This window comes from Protopterus annectens, chromosome 6.part0, assembly GCF_019279795.1.
Source record: "Protopterus annectens isolate FY-2018-M chromosome 6.part0, PAN1.0, whole genome shotgun sequence".
NCBI lineage: Eukaryota > Metazoa > Chordata > Ceratodontiformes > Protopteridae > Protopterus > Protopterus annectens.
Genome location: NC_056737.1, coordinates 1,079,382,050 through 1,079,406,049, shown reverse-complemented (window position 1 = coordinate 1,079,406,049; position 24,000 = coordinate 1,079,382,050). Strand labels below are relative to the sequence as shown.

General features: G+C 41.0%; 1 protein-coding gene across 1 annotated transcript in view; it reads right to left on the bottom strand.

Moving 5' to 3' along the window:
* Nucleotides 1-24,000, bottom strand: part of LOC122804688 (cystatin-B-like) — a 48,021-nt gene that overhangs the window by 23,011 nt on the left and 1,010 nt on the right. The window lies entirely within an intron of this gene.

Below are 24,000 nucleotides of genomic sequence, written 5' to 3'. Positions count from 1 at the left end.
ATGATCAGGAGTTCCCATCCCCCTCCTGACAAGAAACCTAAGTTCCAATTTCTTCTGCTTCTTGCTCTGAGCAGGATTATTCCTTCCCTCCTTATGAGGATTGTGATGCTGAAGAATCCCTTCCTTCAGCCTCTCCTCCTGAGGATTATTCATTTGGGGAAACTTTGCATGACATGAGAGAGCATTTTCACTGGGAAGGGCAGGAATACTCTGAATCCAAGAAAAGGCTTAGGGATTTTCTTCTGCTCCCACAGCAAAGGCCCCTGGCTATTCCCCCTGTATTGGACATTGTGGATGATGTTTTTACAGAAGCATCTCTCTCCTGATTTGTTTCCTCCTGCTCCTGTCAAACCGGATAGGTATTATAGGGTTCCAGATTCTCATAAATTTCTTTTTAAGAACCCTTCAGCTGATCCAGAAACTATCTCTCAGGACCCTAAGGGTGTTAAAGCGGCCTCTGCTAAGAATCCTATTCCCTCTGACAGAGAGTCCAGAGCCTTGGAAAGATGGGGCAAAAAAGTTTATACTTCTGCTACAATGTCTATTAGAGCTTTGAATTGTCAATTTCATATGCTGAAATATCAGCAATACCTTTTGTCTGTATTAAAACAAAAGATGTCTGCCGTTTCTGGTGGTACAGAAAATAAGGAATTACAGGATTTATTGCATGCTACTGAGCAGGTGGGTAAACATACCCTGCACTGTGGTTTTGATTCTTTGGAACTTCTTGCAGGGCTACAGTAACTGGTGCAGTTATTAGAAGGCATGTTTGGTTAAAGGAGCAAAGTTTGCCGGAGCAGGTTAAGGCAAAACTTTTAGATGCCCCTTTGCAGCACAATGTTTTGTTTGGGGCCAAAGCTGAGGAGGTACTGTAGAAAATAGAAGACAAAGCCAAATCTATGCAGACGGTTAAGGATTTTCTACAGGTTCAACCCCCTAGATTTAGCAGGAATTGGCCAGCTAAACCTTGGTCCTTTCAGAGCTCGGACAGACCTCAGAGAGGCAGACACAGGCGTTCCAGAGGTAGAGGTCAGGCACAGCCCCCTTTCAGAAATAAGCAGTGGAGTGCCCCCTCTCCCAAGGGAGGGGAAGATAGGTCATACAGGAAATGGTCATTATGACTCTCCCTTACTAGCTCCAGGGGCTCCCTCCTGGATGCGCCTTTGGGAGGAAAAATCTCTCTTTTTTATCACAATTGGAGCCGTATAACCCAAGACAAATGGGTTCTGGACATAGTTTCAAGGGGTTACAAGTTTCATTTCCATACCTTGCCAAAACCAAACGGATGGCCAGATCTGCCAAAGCATCAATGGTCAGACGCACAACAGCAAGTTCAGTCCCTCATAGATACGAGGGCCATAGGATTGGTACCAAATTCAGAAATGGGGCAAGGGTTTTATTCCAGACTTTTCCGTGTTCCCATTAAGGAAAACACATGGAGACCAATCCTGGACCTTTCCGTATTAAACACCTTCCTAGAAATACCAAAATTCAAGATGCTCACTCTGCAGCAGCTGCTGCCTGTGCTGAGCAAGAGCGCTTGGATGGTGACTTTGGACTTGAAAGAGGCTTACCTGCATATTCCCATATGGCAAGAGTGTAGAAGGCACCTGAGATTCAAAGCGGGCTCGAAGCATTACCAGTTCTCTGTGCTGCCCTTTGGCTCATCTACTGCGCCCAGGGTTTTACAAAGTGCCTGGCACCAGTAATGGTGTTTTGCAGACAGAAGGGAATTCAAATATACCCTTATCTGGACGATTGTCTCATTCAAGCGGACAAGGAGACTTTACTTCAGCATCTGGCATTTGTGCAGCATCTTCTCTGGTGCCTAGGGTTCACAGTGAACCTAAAGAAATCAAACCTGGTGCCCACACAACGGATTACTTTCCTGGGTGCTCTTTTGAGCACTACAACCCAGATGGCTTACTTGACACCAGACAAAAAAAGTGCAACCGGCTTCTTTCAAAAACCTGGCTTCAATGAGTCAGCTAACTGCAAGAAAAATTCTGCAGGCTTTGGGTTACATGGCATCCTGCATTCTGTTAATACCATATACAGTGGTACCTCAAGAGTGTATGGTCTCAGCATTGCCACAGTTTGGAAACAGTGATCACAATTTTGCCTCGTCTCTGGCAAGAGTTTCTTTGGTGGGCAGAGGCCTGTCTCCAGAACAAGGGGAAGCCTTTCTGCCCCACTCCAGCCAATCAAGTCATAACGACGGATGCTTCGGACTATGCATGGGGAGCCCACATGCAAGGGAGATGACTTCAGGGTGCCTGGACAGAGGATCAAATGCACCTGCACATAAATTTGAAGGAGATGCTAGCTGTGCAGAATGCCCTGACAGCCTTCAAGGATCTTATTCTACCGGGGCAATTACTGATAAAGACTGACAACACTACAGTGATGTGGTACATAAACAAGCAGGGAGGCTCTCACTCTTACCCCCTGTGCAGATTGGCCATGACTCTGTGGAACACAGCACTGACCAGCAAGGTAGACTTACAAGCTCAATTCCTGCCAGGAAAGGACAACACTCTGGCAGACAGTCTAAGCAGAAACCTTTCAGATCCACACAAATGGAGGTTGGATGTTCGGATATTCAGGATAACAGAGGCATGGGGGTGCCTGGACATAGATCTTTTTGCATCCCCCAAAACCATCAACTTCAAACATTCTGCACGAGGACCTACCACCAACTAGCATGGCAAGTGGATGCCCCCTCATTCAGTTGGAAATACCTCTCAGTATATGCTTTTCCTCCTTTTCCTCTTCTACCTCGGGTACTTCTGAAGATAAAACAGGACAGACAGCAAATGATTTTACTGGCTCCCAACTGGCCTCGGCAATTCTGGTATTCCACCCTGATGAACCTGGCTCAGGGTCCACCCTGGATTTTGCCACAAATTCCACATCTACTTTCTCAACGAGATGGCCAGATCCTGCACAGCCATGTCAAAACTCTGAATCTAGCAGCCTGGTGGATCCAGGGTCTTTAAACAGCTCTGCCCTTACCAAACAGGTACTGGATGTAATCCTTGAAGCTAGATGGCCCAGCACCAGGAAATCTTATGCAGGTAAATGGAAAAGATTTTGCTCCTGGAATCAGGCCCAGGGTTTTGATTCTGCAGTTCCAAACATTCCTCTGATTTTACAATACCTAACAGAGATGTTGCATAAGGGCCTATCTATTAAAATTCATGCTTCTGCTATTTCTGCACATTACAATATGCATCCCCCAATCTTTTCTCATCCGTTACTTAAACAATATCTCAGAGGGGCAAAGAATACAAGGCCCCCTTTAAGAGCACCAGTTCCCACTTGGGATCTCAAATATGTTTTGGAAAAGTTAACTGTCTCCTTTTGAACCTGCAGCTTCCACAGATTTAAAGTTTTTATCATGGAAAACTGCTTTTCTTTTAGCTATAACCTCTGCCAGAAGAGTTTTGGAATTACAAGCTCTCATGGCTGTAGAACCCTTTATTATTTTCCATCAGGACAGGGTGTCCCTGAGGACTAATCCCACCTTTATACCAAAGGTGGTTTCGAAAGTAGCCTTGAATCAAACTATTCGTTTACCTACCTTTTATCCTAATCCTCAAAGTGAAGAGGAAAGAATTTTGCATTCTTTAGATATACAGGCAGCTTCGCTTTTACCTGGCCAGGACCAGGATTTTCAGGAAATCTGACCAATTGTTTGTAGCTTATGCTTCTACTTCAAAAGGGGAGAGCAATCACTAAGCAAACTATTTCTAAGTAGATTGCCCACTGTATCAAGTTCTTGTTACTCTCATCATGGCAAACCAGTTCCTGTTAATGTTAGAACACATTCTACCAGAGCTACTGCTACTTCGGCAGCTTTTCTCAGTGGAGTTCCTACCAAGGAGATCTTAGAAGCTGCAACTTGGAGTTCTGTGCATACTTTTTCTAAGCACTACAACCTCCCTCTCTATTCTAAATCTAGGGCAGGCTTTGCCTCTGCAGTCCTTCTGTTCCTTCTCCATCCACCCTTTCTTAGCTTTGGGATTCAACCCTACAGTAATGACTAACAGTGAACCACGATGAACATAGTACAGTTGTGTACTCTTACCATAAATGTAGATGTTAGAGTATGTTCACTGTTACAGTCTGGGTTACCCTCCCTCCTATCCCCTCTTGTTGTTCTTTGAGTGCTGTCTGTGTGTCCTTGGCACTTCTTTTTCTCCGAGGTATTTTTGCTGGAGTTATTTGGGAATGTTCTGGTTTATGTTTGCTTATTCTTTTGATTAAGCTTTTGGCTTTTATTTTTGGGCACCTGACATCTGGGGCAAGAAAAACTGGGGAAAATTGCGTCGGCTGAGGTCTTTATACCCCTGGCGCACTGACGTCAGGGAAGGAGCGACTTCAGCTGACGTCAGACCCGACTTTGGGACTCTGGCCGATCGAGGGCTGCTGCCAGCAAGAAGAACCCTACAGTAATGACCAACAGTGAACATACTTGAACATCTACATTTATGGTAAGAGTACACAACTGTACTTTGTGGGTGGTGTTTGAGGTGTAGTGATTGTGTTGACAACCTTTTCAGTTCCAGATATACTGGCTTGTGAGGGAGAGAGCATAGACCGTAGGTTCTTTATGTAACTGTTTCTCTCACAAATTGTGTTTCTAGGTGTTAGTAGATGGTTGTCCGTGTACATGAGGCAGTTGTTACACTGTCTCCGGATGCCCATATCAACCAGGCTGGCAAGAGAAACCGTAGGAAACCATCCGTATCTGCCATCTGTATCTGTCAGAATCTGAGGGAGAGAGGCCACTGAGAGCTAAGGGGTATGTATAAAGCCTAAGTGCTTAAACCAAAACTAAGAGGCTTAGACGAACACTTAAAGATGAAGTTGAACACTTTAGAGAACAAGTAGCAGAAAAAGCAAGATGAAGTGATAGAGTTGGAGGAGGAAACACAAAATAGGATACAGTCCTTGGCAGGAAACCAGAACGAACAAACAAATGTTTAATAAAGAGAAAAATGTTCCAGTTAATACCTTTCACACAGTGAAACTAGCAAAAAAAGCTTTAAAAATAGTGTGACTGTAACAAACAGGCCCTGTACGGCAGACAATCTCAGTACTATAGTGCAGATTAGTTTATACCAATAAAATGCAGTAAAAAAAAATAGTAGGCTGCAGACTGTAAAGTGTTATAAATGGTTAGAATAAGCAATAACTAGTAAAAATAAGCGGGGGAAAAAAAAAAAAAAAAAAAAAAAAACAGGATACTTATTGTTATATATCACAGATCAGAGTTGTGGTCAGTTCCCTTCTTCCGTTCAGCTCAGTGTAAACAAACACAATTCCTCTCAAAGGCAAGGCCTAAACACCAGAAGGTACAACCTGAAACTTTAAAAAAGCTCACAAGGACCAATGAGTGCTTACTCCAAGCCCTAGACCAGCCAACCCTAACCAGCCAGCGACCAAACAACAACGCTCTCACTAAGGTAAAGAAAGGCTTCTGCTAATTAAAGAGGACCTGGCACATGTACTCAGAACAACCATTGCAAACAAATAGGCCCAGGGATAGCAAATCTGAACTGGGACTAGGCTACAGCTACTAGCTACACTATCTTAGGCAGAGAACAGTACAAAAATGTTTATCACAGCAGTGAGACACTAAATGAATGTTTTTAAACAGATAAAGTGAAATGGTGCCGTAGACACTGCCTACTGCTTCATCCCCCCCAACACACACACACACACACACACACACAGTGCTCCCCTCTCTTCTCCCCATTCCAGGCTTTCCAACACCATGCACATGGCACATTACATTTTTTTCCTTTTCTCACATTTGTATTACTCCAACTTTTTCTTTTTTTCCCACAACCTTTTCATTTAGTGATGGTTTGAACAGAAATGATTACTAAGGGAAGAAATTCTGTGTTGCTGTTCAACCAATTTTCCCTGTGCCCTTTCAGTACACCTTTCCTGACAAAGCCAGCACAGTAAGAAACGTTTAGGAAATAACTCAATTAAGCCAGAGCCCTCAGAAGCCATAGGGTTCTAGATGTCTGGGATGCATTTTAGAGCAATTTCCCAACTTTTTAATCCAATGACTAGCATGAACTAAAAACGTCACAGTTTCAAGGAAAATACAAGTTGTGCCCAGTGCTTAATGTTCAAAGTTGACAAAGTAATACCTCACAATAAAGTAACACTACAATTGTTTTGAGAATACACAAATACTACCTGGGAAAAATGTGCCTTAGGAATCTTCCAAAAGACAGTCACTGCCCAAGCATCCCTCTGGTGTTGACAGCAGAGGTTCAAATGACCAGAGTCATGTTATTTCAGGTGACTACTGTCATACATATACATAGTATGCCTCCTTACTCCTCAACCCCTACCCATAAAGGCAGGCACATGTAACGTGGTTGGGAGGAAAGTAAAAAATGACTACAGTAATGTATTTCATTTTGTTGTTCATAAACTGTACACTTCCCCTAAACAAGCTATAGCAACATTCTTTGTACACCTCCAAGGTCTGTGACAAAAGTAAATGAAACAATGATGACCCTGTCCCCAACACAAGCTATAATGACCTCCTCTACACACCTCTAAGATTTGATTCTGATGAAAAGAAGTAGTGACCACACCATCCTCAGCCCCCCCCCCCCCCCCAGACAGCCTGCACCAACCTTTGGTACACACTGCTGAGCAGGGCTGGTTTTAGTACGGGTTCAGCTGAGGGTGAGGCCACCACTAAGTCAAAATCCATTCATACAAACTGGGATGTGGGAACCAACAATCTACAGCAGCCTTAAGAGTCTGAATGTTCTATGATGTAATTTATGCCTTACTTTTGAAATGTAATTGCTAATTAAACTTGTATTTTTTTTTACTGCTACCCAGAAAGTTATATGCACAGATAAAAATCTGATATACATATATATGTTTTTACATGCACACACACTGCACATTCACTTTCATGAAAACTGGAGGAATTCCACTTAACCTTCTGCACATCTTTGAGGTGGTGCAGTTAACCAGAGCACATGGATAGATGCACACAGAGAGTATGCAAATCCACACAGAATAATAATAATAAAAAAAACACATAGCCAAGATCTCCACTATGGCAAACTGTGAAATGGCAATGCAACTTGCTGCATTAGTGTGGCAGTGAACAGTTGCTTTCACAAACATCCTCTTTGATCCAAATCACAAAAATAAGACACCTAACATGTGTAAGGTCTAGGTTTTGTGATAACAGGCAAAAAAATATGGCCAGCTTGTTACTTTTAAATACACTGCAAACACATCTTACCCACTCCTATCACCCCCCACACAAATATAATGGCAATGCTGCTGGTGTGTGTGGTAGGATGTCAAATCACAGCCGGCTTCTTGCTCTTTCACTGTAACACACACACACACACACACACACACACACACACACACACACACTTTCACTAATTTCAGCAAACAGCAACACATTTTATAACATTGGTACTGCCATACCTGAGCGTAACGGTTTAGCAGTCATCAAACTGCTGCAGGGGTAAGTAATTCCTGTCACTGTTCCTGATTTCTCAGAACATCCCTGATTTTGCCTAATAATTTTGCTGTGTCCCTTGAAAAAGGTTCGACTTGGTAAATCATTCAGGATTACAGTCGGTCAATAGATCCAGACATCAGACTTTCATATTTCATATTGCCCAAAAAGTGCATGTTGATGCTAAATGTGTCATTCTATTAACGTTTTAAATGAAAAAAAGAGAGTAATATTTTAAAAATGCTCCTGATTTGGAGTCTTATTTTGCTAATATTTTTGGCTTTGCCCTAAATTCTTGTGCAAGGAAGTCAAGTTATAGTGCTTGCTGTTCTGCCCATATTTATAAAAATCCTTACGAGAAAAAAAACATCCCTGAAAAATAGGAAGAATCAGGAAGATATAAATAAGACTTATTGTTACCCATCTGGTTTTATTTAAGTATGCAAGACTGCTTTACTGACTTTTGTTGGTTTGACAAACATGTTATAAAGTATCAAAATAAGATAACTTGCTGTGGTTGGGGGTACACCAGGACCAGAAGCCCCAAGCAACCACATGGAGGTTCTTAGTGTTTCACTGTTGCAGTCATTACATTTGGGTAATCTGCTGGCACGTTGCCCTCAGTCAGCCTGAAAGTCTTGGGTCCTGCGTTGGTTGCTGTCCCTTCTTCCATGACGTCAGGTTGTCAGGGGTATAAAACATGCAGCAGACACCATTACATCAGTCTTTCTTGCCGCGTGGTGCCCGAAGCAGAAGCAGTTTGCAAGTGCCGGTCGGCAGACTCCTGAAATTTTTGTTTTCGAGTTTCAGAACCGAAGTCTTCAACTAAAAGCCAAGTACCCCGTTGAGGAAACTTTTTCTTGCTCCTTCCGATGTCAGTAAAAGTTAATAATTGCATTACTTGTGGGAAGCAAATACCTCATAAGGATTTTCATTTGTACTGTATTCCTTGCCTAGGCCCAGACCATGACGTACCTTGCTGTCGGTTTTGTTCTTTATTTAAATCAGCGCACTATCAGTCGTCAGTACATTTTTGCTTCTAAATATTTCGGTTCTCAGTTTAAACTATCCAGAAATTATGTCGGTTAGCCATCAGACTACTGGAATACCGAAAAAATGCAAAGAAAAAGACAGAGACAGGCTGCTGTGGTCCAAAACTGCCGACGACACTTCTCCTAAGACAGTCGCCAGCTCACCGGTACTCAGTGAGGTGCTTTCGCAGCCCCTGATACCCGCTACTTCTGAGTCGCAGGCCTCTACTGAGACCCATTCAGAGTCCAGTATGCCGCGATATACTTCACCTATGGAACCCGTGGATGTCTCTACCTTGGATGGGTCTGGAGCCCCTGTGCAGATACTGGCTTGAGGGTGTATTCAGGTCTACAGTCTTGCATATTAAACCGACACCACCGCCAATATTAAGGCCTAAGCCGATGCCCAGGCCACATGTTCAGGCCCCTATGCCTAAAAAACAAAATGATCAAAATGGCTGAAGATTTAATTACGCTAATCAGGGGTAATCAACCCCCTCCTTCTAAGAGGCATAGGGCTGAACTTGACTACACAACTTCTGAACAGGACTCCGTTTCTTCTGATTCTTCTATTGACCTGGATTTGTCTGTGCCTACTTATGAGGACTCTGATGCAGAGGATTCCATCCCCTCTGCTTCTCCCCCTGAGGATTTTTCTTTTGGGGAAACTTTACATACCCTAAGGGAGCATTTCCACTGAGAAAGTCAGGATTTCTCCGAATCCAAAAAGAGGTTTAGGGATTTCCTCCTTCCTCAGCATAGGCCTTTGTCTATACCTCCTGTATTAGATATTGTTGATAATGTGTTTTCGGAATCCAGTATGGCCCCCGATTCCTTGCCTCCGGCCCCTAGTAAACCAGAGAGGTACTACAGGGTTCCTGAGTCCCACAAATTCCTTTTCAAAAATCCTGTTGCGGATCCTGAAACCATTTCTCAGGGGCCCAAGGGCATTAAGGCTTCTACTGCTAAAAATCATACCCCTTCTGATAGAGACTCCAGGGCACTGGATAGATGGGGTAAAATGGTTTATACTCCTGCACCCTTGGCAATCAGGGCTTTAAACTGTCAATTCCATATGCTAAAATATCAACAGCATATCATGGGACTGCTTAAACAGAAAATGATGTTGATTTCTGACTGTGTGGAAAATAAACATTTACAGGATTTACTGCATTCAGCTGACGAAGTTGGAAAACATACTTTGCAATGTGGTTTTGATTCTTTAGAGGCCTCCTGCAGGGCTGCTGTTACTGGTTCTGTGCTGTTCTGGAAGATAAAGCTAAATCTATGCTGTTCTGGAAGATGAAGCTAAATCTATGCAGACTGTGAAAGACTTCTTACAAGTACAACCTCCTAGATTTAGTAACTGGCTCTTCATGCAAAAAACTGGCAACTTATAACCCAGGACAAATGGGTTTTAAATATAGTGTCCCAGGGATACAGATTTCATTTCCACACATTGCCAACTTCAAATGGGTGGTCAGACCTGCCCCCAAATCAGTGGGCAGAGGTTCAGAAACAAGTACTTTCCCTCCTAAATATGGGGGCTATTCAACTAGTACCAGAAGAGGAAAAGGGACATGGTTTCTATTCCAGACTTTTCCTGGTACCCAGAAAAGACAAATCATGGTGCCCATTTCTGGACCTGTCAACTCCTTTCTGGACATTAAATCACCACCAGAAGGAATAAACCAGTATTCACAAAAGTATAATTGAGCACTTTCGTTTTTAATAAAAACTTCAGAATAACATACATAAGGTATCTGACCCTCTTTATATACACTCCCACAAAACATTTTTCTCCAATTACTTACAAATAATTGATTAATAAATTAATGACATCACAAGAACAATTAAATCTAAAAGGCACATGGTTGCATGAATACAAAATACAACATATATATATATATATATATATACATACATACACACACACACACATACACATACACACACACACAAATACAACACTAAAAATAACCACAAATTACATCATGTATGTGTAAAAAATATATTCATGATTGTATATAACCCTCTGCTTTTAATCTTAATATAGAACTAACAGAAATATTGCTGTTTAAACCTGGTTCTTGTGTTGCATTGGTCCTCAGCTGCCACCTGAGTTCCTTAGCCTCCAGGTAGTCATTGAGAGGTCCACCTCTTTCACCTAATGAAACTTGCTCTAAAATGGAAAACTTAAAATAATGTCCTTTATTATTTTTAATGTGCAAAAGCCAAGACATTATTGAGGTCTTGTTTTTTTAATATCATAATAATGTTGATATATTCTTCTCCCAAATGCATTAATCGTCTTCCCTATGTAAAAACTAGGGCATTGAAAACACTTTGCTAAATAAACAACTGCCTTACTGTTACAGGAGTATTTTTTCTTGAATACAAATTTCCCATAGTTTGAAATATCAATCTCAGTTCCCTCAATAATGTGTTGACATTGCATACAAAATCCACATTTAAACATGCCTTTATTTCCACAATACCCCTCATGTGACCTCTCTATCATGTTTTTCAAAGTTTTTATCTTTTTTGTATACAATATTGGGCACCTTTCCCACTGTATCTGTATATTCCCAATTGATGTTAAACACATTCCAGTTGTGTTGTATAATTTGTCTAATGTCTGTGAACTGCTTGTTGAATTTAAAAATTGCAGCTTTGTTAAAGGTTTTGGGCTCTGTGCACCTAGCACTTGGATGAACAATTTCTGTACCCTTACCTAACAGTGGAAAAAAAAAGTGTCCATTGTCCCGCTTGACTACTTCTTGTAGTGATTTTTCTACAAATTCTGAGGGATAACCCCTCTTTACTAACATGTCAGTAAGGATATTGATTTGATCTAGAAATTCCCAGTAGTTTGATATCATCCTGGCTAGTCTTACCCCTTGTACTTTTACTAAGGCCTTCTTTTGATGTACAGGATGAAAACTGTCAAAATGCAGTAATGTTTTAGAATATGTAGGTTTTCTAAATATGTAGAACAAACGAAGTGCCCAGACGAAACCAAGGTTCAAGTAAAGTGTAACGCAATTTATTTAAAATAGATAAACAAGCGTTTTCGCTCCTGTTCAAACAGGAGCTTCTTCAGCATAAAAAGAGCGCAAGCTCACATTATTTAAAACTATTGGGTGACAGATAGTTGATGTCACTCTAATTAAACATTTAAAATGCTAGTGCACCACAATAAATCGTTTAACTTTATGTTAAAAAACTATATGGGTATACACCCATATACATACCAATAATCGCACATTCAAAAAGTTTTAATTGCACTTTCAAAAAATTAAATGAATAACAAAGGAACACATCGGACTAATTAGGCAAATAAATAAGTAACCAGATAGAGAGTGCTCAAACAACATGAACACAAACTCCCTGGCCAACCTAAAGGTTTTACAAGTATTGCCCATGTATGAAAGAGATTGTATGAAAAATAAGATGGTGAATCCTGATATCATTACTAATCTACAAAAGAGGCATGTAAACAACATATCCATGTACAGGTAATACCTTAACCTAGAACTAGAGAAATCCCTATTCTATAATAGCATACCTTGTGTAAAAGTTACCAGTGCCACCCGTAAAACAGTTGACAGTGTTAAAGCTCAAAGTGCCATAACATACTGTCACATACATAATAGGGTTATGAGAAAACTCATTTCAAGCAACAATCACCTTAAATAACTTCTATACTTTAAAATAGACGCTATGTTACAATTGTCATTGAGACCCGGGTAAGGGAAAGCATCTAATTGTAATTGCCATTCTAACTCACGGGTCTCTAATAGTAAAGACTGCGGGCCCCCCCTTACATCACACTTTACATGGTCAATACCCATGAATTTAAAACTGTGGCCACAGTTGTTCAATATATGCTTAGAGAGGGCATTATCACTCCTCTGATTCTTAATGGCGTATAAGTGTTGGTAAATACGGTCCCTGAATCGGCGATCCGTCTTACCAACATAGAATGCATCACAGCATTCACAAAAAGCCACATACACAATAGATTTAGTGTTGCAGTTGATTTTATAATTAAGGGTGAACTTTCTCTTGCCCATAGCGAAAGAATTTCCTACTCGTAAATGTGTACACCATTTGCAACACCCACAAGTGTATGTTCCCTTATGTCTAATCATGAGGTCGACTGAGCTATTTCTCTGTAACATGTCCTTAAGGTTGTAACCTCTTTTAAATGTGAATCTCTGGAGTAGTACCCAGCCTTTCATGTAGCCCAGCGTTAATAATGAAGTACCAGTTCTTGCGAATAATGGAACACAAAGACCCTGAATGTAAGTTGAACGGGGAAATAAAACCTACAGAAGAGTTTGACTTGCTACAAGTGTGAAAAACTTCCACATTGTTGTCAGCAATTAGAGTCAAATTCCCTGATGGTAATACACAATGCCCAACCGACCCAACCTGCTCTTTGGGTGAAAACAGTGGTAAGTAAATTCCTTTCCCTCGTTTCATTGACACTTCACCAATCAGATCAAAAATAAGATCTTCAGGGTACCCCCGATTTCTAAACATGTCAGCCAGTAATGAGCATTCTTGGTCAAAAGCATCATTAGTGCTGCACATACGGGCAGCCCTGACCAATTGCCCCTTTAACAATAGATCGCTTCTGCCTCCAAGGGTGGCAACTTGTAAAATGTAAAAAAGAATTACAATAAGTTGCCTTCCTATAAATGGATGAACAGAATCTATTGTTGTTGTTGTCTTTAACCAGTTGGACGTCCAAGTAGTCGATCTCAGAGGTTGAAAAGTGATGAGTGAATTTCAAGAAATCAGTTGTAGAGTTCATATGTGCTAGCAGGTTTGAGGCTTCAACCTCACTCCCTTGAAATAACACAAACACATCGTCAAGAAAACGAGTGTAGATCTTAGAGCACTCAACAAATGGTGGATGATTGAACAAAAAGTTCTTCTCCCAATAGGCAACAAACATGTTAGCAACACTGCTGCCACATGGGGAACCCATTGCTATACCTTTCTTTTGCAGGTAATGCTGACCATCAAACATGAAAAAGTTGGAAGACAAAACTATGTCAAGGAGTACTGTAACCAAGTAGGTGTCATTGTTGGATGCTCCGCATTCCCGTAGCATGAGTTCAATCCATTCGACAGCCTCCTCGTGTGGTATTGATGTATACAGGTCAACCACATCGATGGTCAGAAAATTGAGGCTGCTGTCGAAAACAGTGTCGTTGATCAAGCTCAGAAAGGACCAAGAGTCTTTACAGATTTGGGGGATGGTTTTCAGGTATTTGCTAATAATGCTGTAAAGACGAGCACAAGGATGTGTGATGGAATTTCTGCCATCTACTAAGGCCCTCATTGGTGGGTCAGTGAGGCTTTTGTGAATTTTAGGGATCCCAAACATGACAGGCACCCTGGGGTAGGAAATATCAATAAAGTTGTATGTGTCAATATTGATCCTGCCCTCTAGGTAGAGATCCCTAAAATATCCTTCGATTCTATTATAGGTGCCCGTTAATTCATTTAACGAAGAACTTTCGTAAGCAGGTGTATCTAAAACCTGTGACATACGGCTAGAATATTCAGCTTTGTCAAAAATAACTAAACCCCCACCCTTATCTGGCTTGATCACTCTCACTGCTGAACTACAAATTTTGTTTAGGGCCATTAGTTGGTCAGGAGAGGTGTTCCTGCAAGCCCTATCATCTCTCCCTACTGTATGTAACTGCCTAAAGTCCAATTCACATGCTTTCTCAAACGTGAATAGACTAGGGTGTAAGGGAGGATTAAAGGTACTAGGTAACTTCAAACCAGGTGCACAACCAGACAAATCATTACTAAAAAAGATGTTCAAATTAGTAATGATATCAGGATTCACCATCTTATTTTTCATACAATCTCTTTCATACATGGGCAATACTTGTAAAACCTTTAGGTTGGCCAGGGAGTTTGTATTCATGTTGTTTGCGCACTCTCTATCTGGTTACTTATTTATTTGCCTAATTAGTCTGATGTGTTCCTTTGTTATTCATTTAATTTTTTGAAAGTGCAATTAAAACTTTTTGAATGTGCGATTATTGGTATGTATATGGGTGTATACCCATATAGTTTTTTAACATAAAGTTAAACGATTTATTTTGGTGCACTAGCATTTTAAATGTTTAATTAGAGTGACATCAACTATCTGTCACCCAATAGTTTTAAATAATGTGAGCTTGCGCTCTTTTTATGCTGAAGAAGCTCCTGTTTGAACAGGAGCCAAGCGCTGTTTATCTATTTTAAATAAATTGCGTTACACTTTACTTGAACCTTGGTTTCGTCTGGGCACTTCGTTTGTTCTAAGGTTTTCTAAATATGGTTGTCTCAAAACATTTGCCAAAGTTGTTTTTACTTATAGTAATGTCTAGATATTCTATTTTATCATGTAAAATGTGTGAAAATTCTAGGAAGCCTGTACTTTCATCAATAAATGCCAAGGATTGTTTGTGTGTGTCTTCACTGTTGTTCCATAGAATTGTTATATCATCTAAATAGCAGCCATAGTAGCTCCAATATTTTGCAAAGGGACTAGTGAATATATATTCCGCTTCCCAAAATGCTAAAACAATGTTGGCAAAAATAGGAGCACATATAGCCCCCATAGCTACTCCCTTACACTATTTAAATAACTGCTCTTCAAAAACTATAATATTGGTTTCCAGAATTAATTCCATCAAACTTCTGATTGTAAGAGTACGGCCAACATTTTTCTGTTTATCTTCCTGAGCAAGTCCCAAGAGTTTTTCACAATCCAGTTACAATTAGAAGGAGTATTCTTAAGCTGTGTGTCTATAAATTTAGCAACAAAGTATGTTTTAGATGCTTTCGCATCAACGATTAGTCTAAGGGGGGGGGGGTTCTAGGTCTTTATGAATTTTTGGTATTCTTTGGTATTTTTAAATACAACAAGCAGTTCACAGACATCAGACAAATTATACAACACAACTGGAATGTGTTTAACATCAATTGGGAATATACAGATACAGTGGGAAAGGTGCCCAATACTGTATACAAAAAAGATACAACTTTGAAAAACATGATAGAGAGGTCACATGAGGGGTATTGTGGAAATAAAGGCATGTTTAAATGTGGATTTTGTAAGCAATGTCACATTGAGGGAACTGAGATTGATATTCCAAACTATGGGAAATTTGTATACAAGAAAAAATACTGCTGTAACAGTAAGGCAGCTGTTTATTTAGCAAAGTGTTTTCAATGCCCTAGTTTTTACATAGGGAAGACTATTAATGCACTTAGGAGCAGAATATATCAACATTATTACGATATTAAAAAATAAGACATCAAGAATGTCTTAGCTTTGCACATTAAAAATAATAAAGGACATTATTTTAAGTTTTCCATTTTAGAGCAAGTTTCATTAGGTGAAAGAGGTGGACCTCTCAATGACTACCTGAAGGCTAAGGAACTCAGGTGGCAGCCGAGGACCAATGCAACACAAGAACCAGGTTTAAACAGCAATATTTCTATTAGTTCTATATTAAGATTAAAATTATGATTAAAAGCAGAAGGTTATATACAATCATGAATATATTGTTTACACATACATAATGTAATTTGTGGTTATTTTTAGTGTTGTATTTACGTGGTATACATATATATATATATATATATATATATATATATATATATATATATATATATATGTTGTTTTGTATTTTGTATTCATGCAACCATGTGCCTTTTAGATTTAATTGTTCTTGTGATGTCATTAATTTATTAATCAATTATTTGTAAGTAACTGGAGAAAAAGGTTTTATGGGAGTGTATAAAAAGAGGGTCAGATACCTTATGTATGTTATTCTGAAGATGTTTTTATTAAAAACGAAAGCGCTCAATTACACTTTTGTGGATACTGGTTTATTCCTTCTGGTGGTGATTTAAAGTTTTTTGACCTTTCTGGACAGTCCAAAATTCAAGATGCTGACTCTTCAACAATTACTTCCTATGCTAGACAATGATGCCTGGTTGGCAACCCTAGATTTAAGAGAGGCTTACCTGCATATCCCAATCAGGGAATCTTGCAGCAGATACCTATGCTTCAAAGCAGGCTACTTGCATTATAAGTTCTCTGCACTGCCCTTTGGCTTGTCTACTGTGCCCAGGGTATTCACAAAGTGCCTGCCTCCAGTAAGTGCATTTTGCAGACAAATAAATATTCAAATATATCCATACATGGACGATTGTCTAATTCTGGCAGAAAACCAGGCCATTCTTCTAAAACATCTGGCGTTTGGAAAGAGTTCTAACCTGTGTAGGGTACACCATAAAACGAAAAGAAATCACAACTGGTACCCTCTCAAAAAATTACATTCCTGGGTGCAAGCTTGAATACAACTGCCCAGATGGCTTTCCTTATGCCAAAAAAGCAAACTCATTTGGCGACTTACTTCAAACAGGTGGCCACAAAAACCCTGCTATCTGCAAGACAAACATTGCAAGCCTTGGGGTTCGTGGCCTCCTGCATTCTTCTAATTCCATATGCAAGACTGCATATGAGGAAACTTCAGTGGTACTTAAAAAAGTTTATGGAGTCAGCATTGTTACAGTCTGGAAACAATGATTCTTATCATACCTTGCCTGCACCTAGAGTTTCTACGTTGGGCAGAGGCCTGCCACCAAAACAAAGGACTGCCATTCACATAACCCTCTGCCACCCAAACCCTAACTACAGACGCATCAGACTATGCATGGGGGGGCTCATCTGGCAGGAAAGTGCATTCAGGGCAAATTAAGCCCAAATCAAATGCACCTTCATATAAATCAAAAAGAAATGCTAGCTGTACAGAATGCTCTGACAGCTTTCAAGGACTATTGTCCACCAGGACAACTAATGATAAAGACGGACAACACCACGGTGTGGTACATAAACAAGCAGGGGGGTACACATTCCTACCCCCTCTGCAGACTAGCCATGGCATTGTGGAACACGGCCATGAGTTACCAGGTACAATTACAAGCTCAATTCCTGCCAATCAAAAAATGACGCTGGTGTCCAAGAAAACGGGAAGACCACACCAAAAAGACTTAACGCTGATTTATTTATGTCAAATTATTTAGCGTTTTCGCCACTAATATCAAAGCAGCTTCATCAGAGAAACAATTTAAAAAAAGGCGCCAAACCTTTAAATAAAACAAGAGGGAGTGTTGAAACACGTCACTTCCTTACAATATCAAATATAAATCAAAACAAATAGTTCCAAACCAACCATACAGTAATATACATTCAAACTAAACATCCCTCATTTGGAAATGACAGTACTATAAGTTATATCACTAGAAAAACTTTACATTGTATCCATTTAAAATTTTTCTTAATAAGAATAATTTCTCTTAGTAAAAGTGATAATAAAAGATCATTACGACTAAACAATCAATAAAAAGGGGCCTAAAATTACCATAGAAACCCTATGAAATCTGTGATATTTTTATATAATACTTTTAAAAAAAAATTTTTTGTATATGCATTATATCCAAAAGTAATAACAACATACAAGTATACTTTTAAATAATGAAGTTCATCTCAATTCCTGCCAGGAAAGCTGAATACTCTGGCAGACTAAGCAGAAATCTCATGGACCCACATGAATGGAAACTGGAACCACGAATTTTCAACATGTTGACACACAAATGGGGGAGCCCAGACATAGATCTTTTTGCCTCACCCCAGAACTACCAGTTGGACAAATTTTGCACAAGAACACCACACAAAAAAGCCTGGAAAAAGTGGATGATCTGTCCTTCAACTGGAAAAACCTATCAGTCTATGCCATTCCCCCTCTGCCACTGCTCTCCAAAGTTCTTCTAAAAGTCAAACAGGACAAACCAAACATGATTTTGATTGCTCCAGACTGGCTTCACCAGCACTGGTACCCGCTCCTGCGCAGTGTCTCACAAATTCCTCCATGGCACATGCCTTAGACACCTTGCTTACTGTCTCAGCAGGAGAAACAAATTCCGCGCCCTCAGCTCCAATCATTGAATCTTGCAGCTTGGCTTATTTAAATTCCCCCTTAGCATCCATCAGCAAACCTGTGAGGGATGTCATTTTGGAGGCGAGAAGACCTAGTACTATAAAATCTTACGCTGATAAATGGAAAAGATTCTGTGCCTGGAATCAATCTCAAGGGATGAGCACAGCAGCACCCAATTTACCTCAGATTTTGCAATACTTAACTGAGATGCTTCACAAGGGCCTGTCTTTCTTCCATAAAAATCCATGCCTCAGCCACTTCAGCTCATTACAACACAGAAACCCCCCTCCTCTCATCCTCTGCTAAAGCAGTATCTCAGAGGGGCCAAAAACTTAGACCTCCCAAGAGAGCCCCAACCCCTGCCTGGGACCTTAACTTTGTATTGGAGAAACTCACTCTACCTCCTTTCGAGCCAGCTGCTACTGCAGATTTAAAATGCCTTTCCTGGAAAACAGCTTTCCTTTTAGCAATCACTTAAGCTAGAAGGATATCTGAATTACAGGCCCTTATGGCAGTGGAGCCTTTCATCATCTTTCATGCGGACAGGGTGTCACTCAGGACAAATCCTTCCTTCATGCCCAAGGTGGTATCCCAGTTTGGCTCAATCAGTCCATTCATTTGCCAACTTGCTTTCCCAATCCACAGAACAAGGGGGAGCGGATTCTGCATTTATTGGATGTACACAGACAACTTAGATTCTACTTGGACAGGACTAAATTTCAAAGAAAATCTGAACTGCCGGTAGTATTTGCTGCAGGGGCAGAGGGGAAAGCTATTTCAAAACAAACCATTTCTAAATGGATAAGCCATTGCATTCATTTCTGCTATACGCACCATGGAAAACATATCCCAGGGGATCAGATGTCATTCCACCAGAGCTGCATCTACTTCTACAGCCTCTCAGAGGTGTTCCTACCAGGGATATTCTTGAAGCTGCTACCTGGAGTTCAGTTCATACTTTTACCAAACATTATCACCTACCAATTTTCTCTAAATCCAGAGCTGGCTTTGCCACTGCTGTTTTGCAGGGCCTTATAGCTGGTCCTAATGCTGTATAAATCCATCCTCCCAACCATAGCTTTGGGAATCTACCCAAATGTAATGACTGCAACAGTGAAACATGAAGAACATAGTACAGTTGTGTACACTTACCATAAATGTAGATGTTAAGTGTATTCACTGTTGCAGTCCTAGTTACCCTCCCTCCAGCCCCCTGTTTTTCTCTTTGCAATGCTTAAAAGCCTTTTTGGTGTATTTGCTTTTGTTTGGAAGTATATTTTGGTGTTTTTAATTACTTATATATCTAGCTCCTGTTTTGGGGGGCACCTGACATCTGGGGCAAGAAAAACTGATGTAATGGCATCAGCTGCATGTTTTATACCCCCGACAACCTGACACCATGGAAGAAGGGACAGGAACCGACGCAGGACCCATGACTTTGTTAATCAGGCCGACTGAGGGCAACCTGCCAGCAGATTACCCAAATGTAATGACTGCAACAGTGAATACACTCAAACATCTACATTTATGGTAAGTGTACACAACTGTACTTTCTCTGGTGCCTAAAGCCAGCTATGCATGGGGTTTGAAAAACAATGATCACACACACCCACACATCAACACACAAGACAAAAAAAACATGCAAAACGCAGAAAACCTTAAAAGCTCTCTTGCTCTCACACACACTTTACACACTTTTGCATCATAAAAACCCCAGCATGCAAACACACCATATACACAAACACACTAAAGTGTTGCCTTTTTTTTTTCTTTTGCAGGGGCAAGCCCACAGCCCCACTGCTTTATATTTACACCACTACCCAGACCACACAACACTGGAGAAAGGGCATAATCCCAGGCCATGTAAATGCATGACCTCACACTACTTAAAATCAGAACCTTTCAATCAGCTCTGCAGTAATATCTATAGTATATCAATTCAAGTGATCACCAGACTGCTGAACAGCTGGGTTTTTCAATCCACTGAACAAAACCTATACATATATGGCTCCCCAGTACTGGTCAACAGTAACCAAAAGTTAATCCTATATTGTCAACACATTCTGGTCAACAACGGAGAGACTAGACAGCTGTGCAAGAGAAGACAATCCTGATGTTGGGGAATATACTCTATCCCCGGGGCTATGAGACCTCAGAGTTAGTATAAATAATTGGCAGGAGGGGCTGGCTGTGAAGGGAAGCTTGCCATCTACAAAACTCATTTTTTTCTTCTGGCATGTTCTGAGGATCAGCCTTGAAGCATGCGCAGTAACATGACAATCTTAACTATATCAAACTAGCAACCATTTCACGTTTACTAATAGATGTGTGTACATTTCATATACAGCTATAGTTACATCTACTTATACATACATATATCTTCTTTCGGCTGCTCCAGTTAGGAGTTGCCACAGCAGATCACCTGTTTCCATTTCTTCCTGTCCTCTGCATCTTGCTCTGTCACACCAACCACCTGCATGTCCTCTCTCACCACATCCATAAACCTTATCTTAGGCCTCCCTCTTTTCCTGTTACCTGGCAGGTTCATCCTTAGCATCTTTTTCCCCTATATACTCTGCATCCCTCCTCAGCACATGTACAAACCAACGTAATCTTGCCTCTCTGGCTTTGTCTCCAAAGCTTCCAACCTGGACTGACCCTCTAATATACTTATTCCTAATCCTGTCCATCCTCGTCACACCCAGTGCAAATCTTAACATCTTCAACTCTGCCACGTCAAGCTCTGACTCCTGCCATTTTGTCAATGCCACTGTCTCCAACCCATATAACATAGCTGGTCTCACTACCCTCTTGTAGACATTCCCTTTCACTCTTACTGGTACTCGTCTGTCACAAATCACTCCTGACGCTCTTCTCCACCCACTCCATCCTGCCTGTACACTCTTCTTCACCTCTCTTCCACACTCACCATTACTCTGAACTGTTGAGCCCAAGTAACTCATCCACCTTCGCCACCTCTACTCCCTGCATCCTCACCATTCCTCTATCCGCCCTCTTATTCACACATATATTCTGTCTTAGTCCTGCTAACCTTCATTCCTCTTCTCTCCAGAGCATATCTCCACCTCTCCAGGGTCTCCTCCACCTGTTCTACTCTCACTACAGATCACATCGTCTGCAAACATCATAGTCCACGGGGACTCCTGTCTGATCTCATCTGTCAATCTGTCCATCACCACTGCAAATAAGAAAGGGCTCAGAGGTGATCCTTGACGTAATCCCACCTCCACCTTGAAAGCATCCGTCACTCATCACAGACCTCACCGCTGTCACACTACCCTCGTACATATCCTGTACCACTCTTACATACTTCTCTCATATTATATATATATATATATATATATATATATATATATATATATATATATATACACATATATATACACACACACACACACACACACACACACACACACACACACACACACACACACACACACACACACAGATATACAGGCAGATATACGGTAGACATTACATCTCTCAAGATATACATGTCAACACTAATCATGAGACACAACTCTACTAAACAGTGTGCCACTCAACCAAAGCCCCCAAGGCAAACCAGCATGCCCAGCACACTAGTCATAGGTGACTTAATAGTTAGGCACACTGATGTCCCACTCATTAGGTTGATTAGGTTGAATAAGGATAAAGTAACAGTCAGCTGCCTGTCAGGCACCAGGATCTGCCACATAACACATGCACTTGAGTCCCTCAACAACAGGTACAAATATGACTCTGTCATTGTACATGTGAGTGTGAATGACCTGAGACGTACCTCCCTGGACTACATGAAGAGACATGGATTATGTAGCCAAGGCGGGTATTACCCTAGCCCTGAGCAGCATCCTGCCATCACCCAGAATGATGCCACAGAACAAGCAGAAAATGATTGATTTCAACAGCTGGCTAAGTTTCTGGTGTCATTCTAAGGGGATCCAGTATCTGTCTGCCTGGGATGACATGATTGACAGACCTTGATGCTTTGTCAGAGATGGCCTGCATCGGTCACCCCTGGGCTTCTGGATACTGGCCAAGGCTCTTGCCACCCCTATACTGCCTTTTTTAGGTGGTGCTCCAAAGACCAAATTACCATCATAAGAGCTACAAACAAATGCAATCTGAGAGTCATGTTGCTCAATGCTAGAAGTATAAATCTAAAAATGCACTCGCTCGAAGCACTCCTTAAAATGGAGAACATTGACATTTGTACTGTAACACAGACCTGGTTCAAGGCAGAGAACAGCACCCCTGTGCTACCAGGCTATAAATCATTCCACACCTTTCGCCCCCAGAACTTGGACCGAAGCTCCAAAGACTGTGGTGTTTCCATATTCATAAAGGATGTGCACACCTCCAGACTGTTAGCCCAACATAATGCATGCTTCAGGTGCAGTTAACATTGGGTAAAACAGCAATTCAAGTCGTAGCCTGTTACAGGTCCCCAACCATGTCCTAAGTCTCGCACTCCACGTTCCTAAGCACCCTAGAGAATATAGTGTCCAACCAAACACTCTCATACTGGGTGACTTCAACTACTCCTCCATTAACTGGGAAAACTACTCATGTACCAATACACTTGCCCAATGCTTTCTGGAATTCATTAATTCCAATGCCCTGGACCAGCTCGTTCTTACCCCCATTAGAGGTAGCAACATCCTTGACCTGGTCATTACTAATATGGGTGACTGTTGCTCTACACTAATAGTCAACTCCTCCCTGGTTAGATCCAACCACAAACTAATCACTTTGGAAATCCACATCCCTCCCCTCCAACAAAGGTAACAACCATGAAAATCTTCTCCAAACTTTGGGCACCTAAAAACAGAGGTGGCGAACTTCACGGCACCCATGCAAATGGAGAATAGTTGCATGACTGCTGAATCATACACCAATGCACTGTACGAACAAATACAAAAATGCATGAATTTTGCCATACCCAATAGAACCAAGACGCTCTCCTCAAAAAAAAAAAAACAAGGAAGCTAATCTGGTGGTCCCCTGCCATAAACAAACTCTACAACAGAAGGAGGAAATTGATGCGGAATAAGGTGAAGTCCCAAGACTGGAAAAACTCCCTTATCAGCCTCAACAAAAGGTTGAGATCCCATATCAAATCCTCTAAAGCTAGCTATGAAAACATAATTGCACCAGATAGTAAAGACAACCACAAGGCCTTCTATAGTTATATAAAGAATCTCCATGGCAATACCCACATTTGCACAATGGTACCTCCTATACCAAGCCAACAGATATTGCCAATATACTGACCGACAGACTCAGTGCTAACTTTACCCCCTCTCTCCCCTAAAGAACCAATCACAATACCAGTAGATTGCCAGGCACTCAGTATTACTGCTGCACAGGTTAAAACAGCATTGTCCCCCCCTTC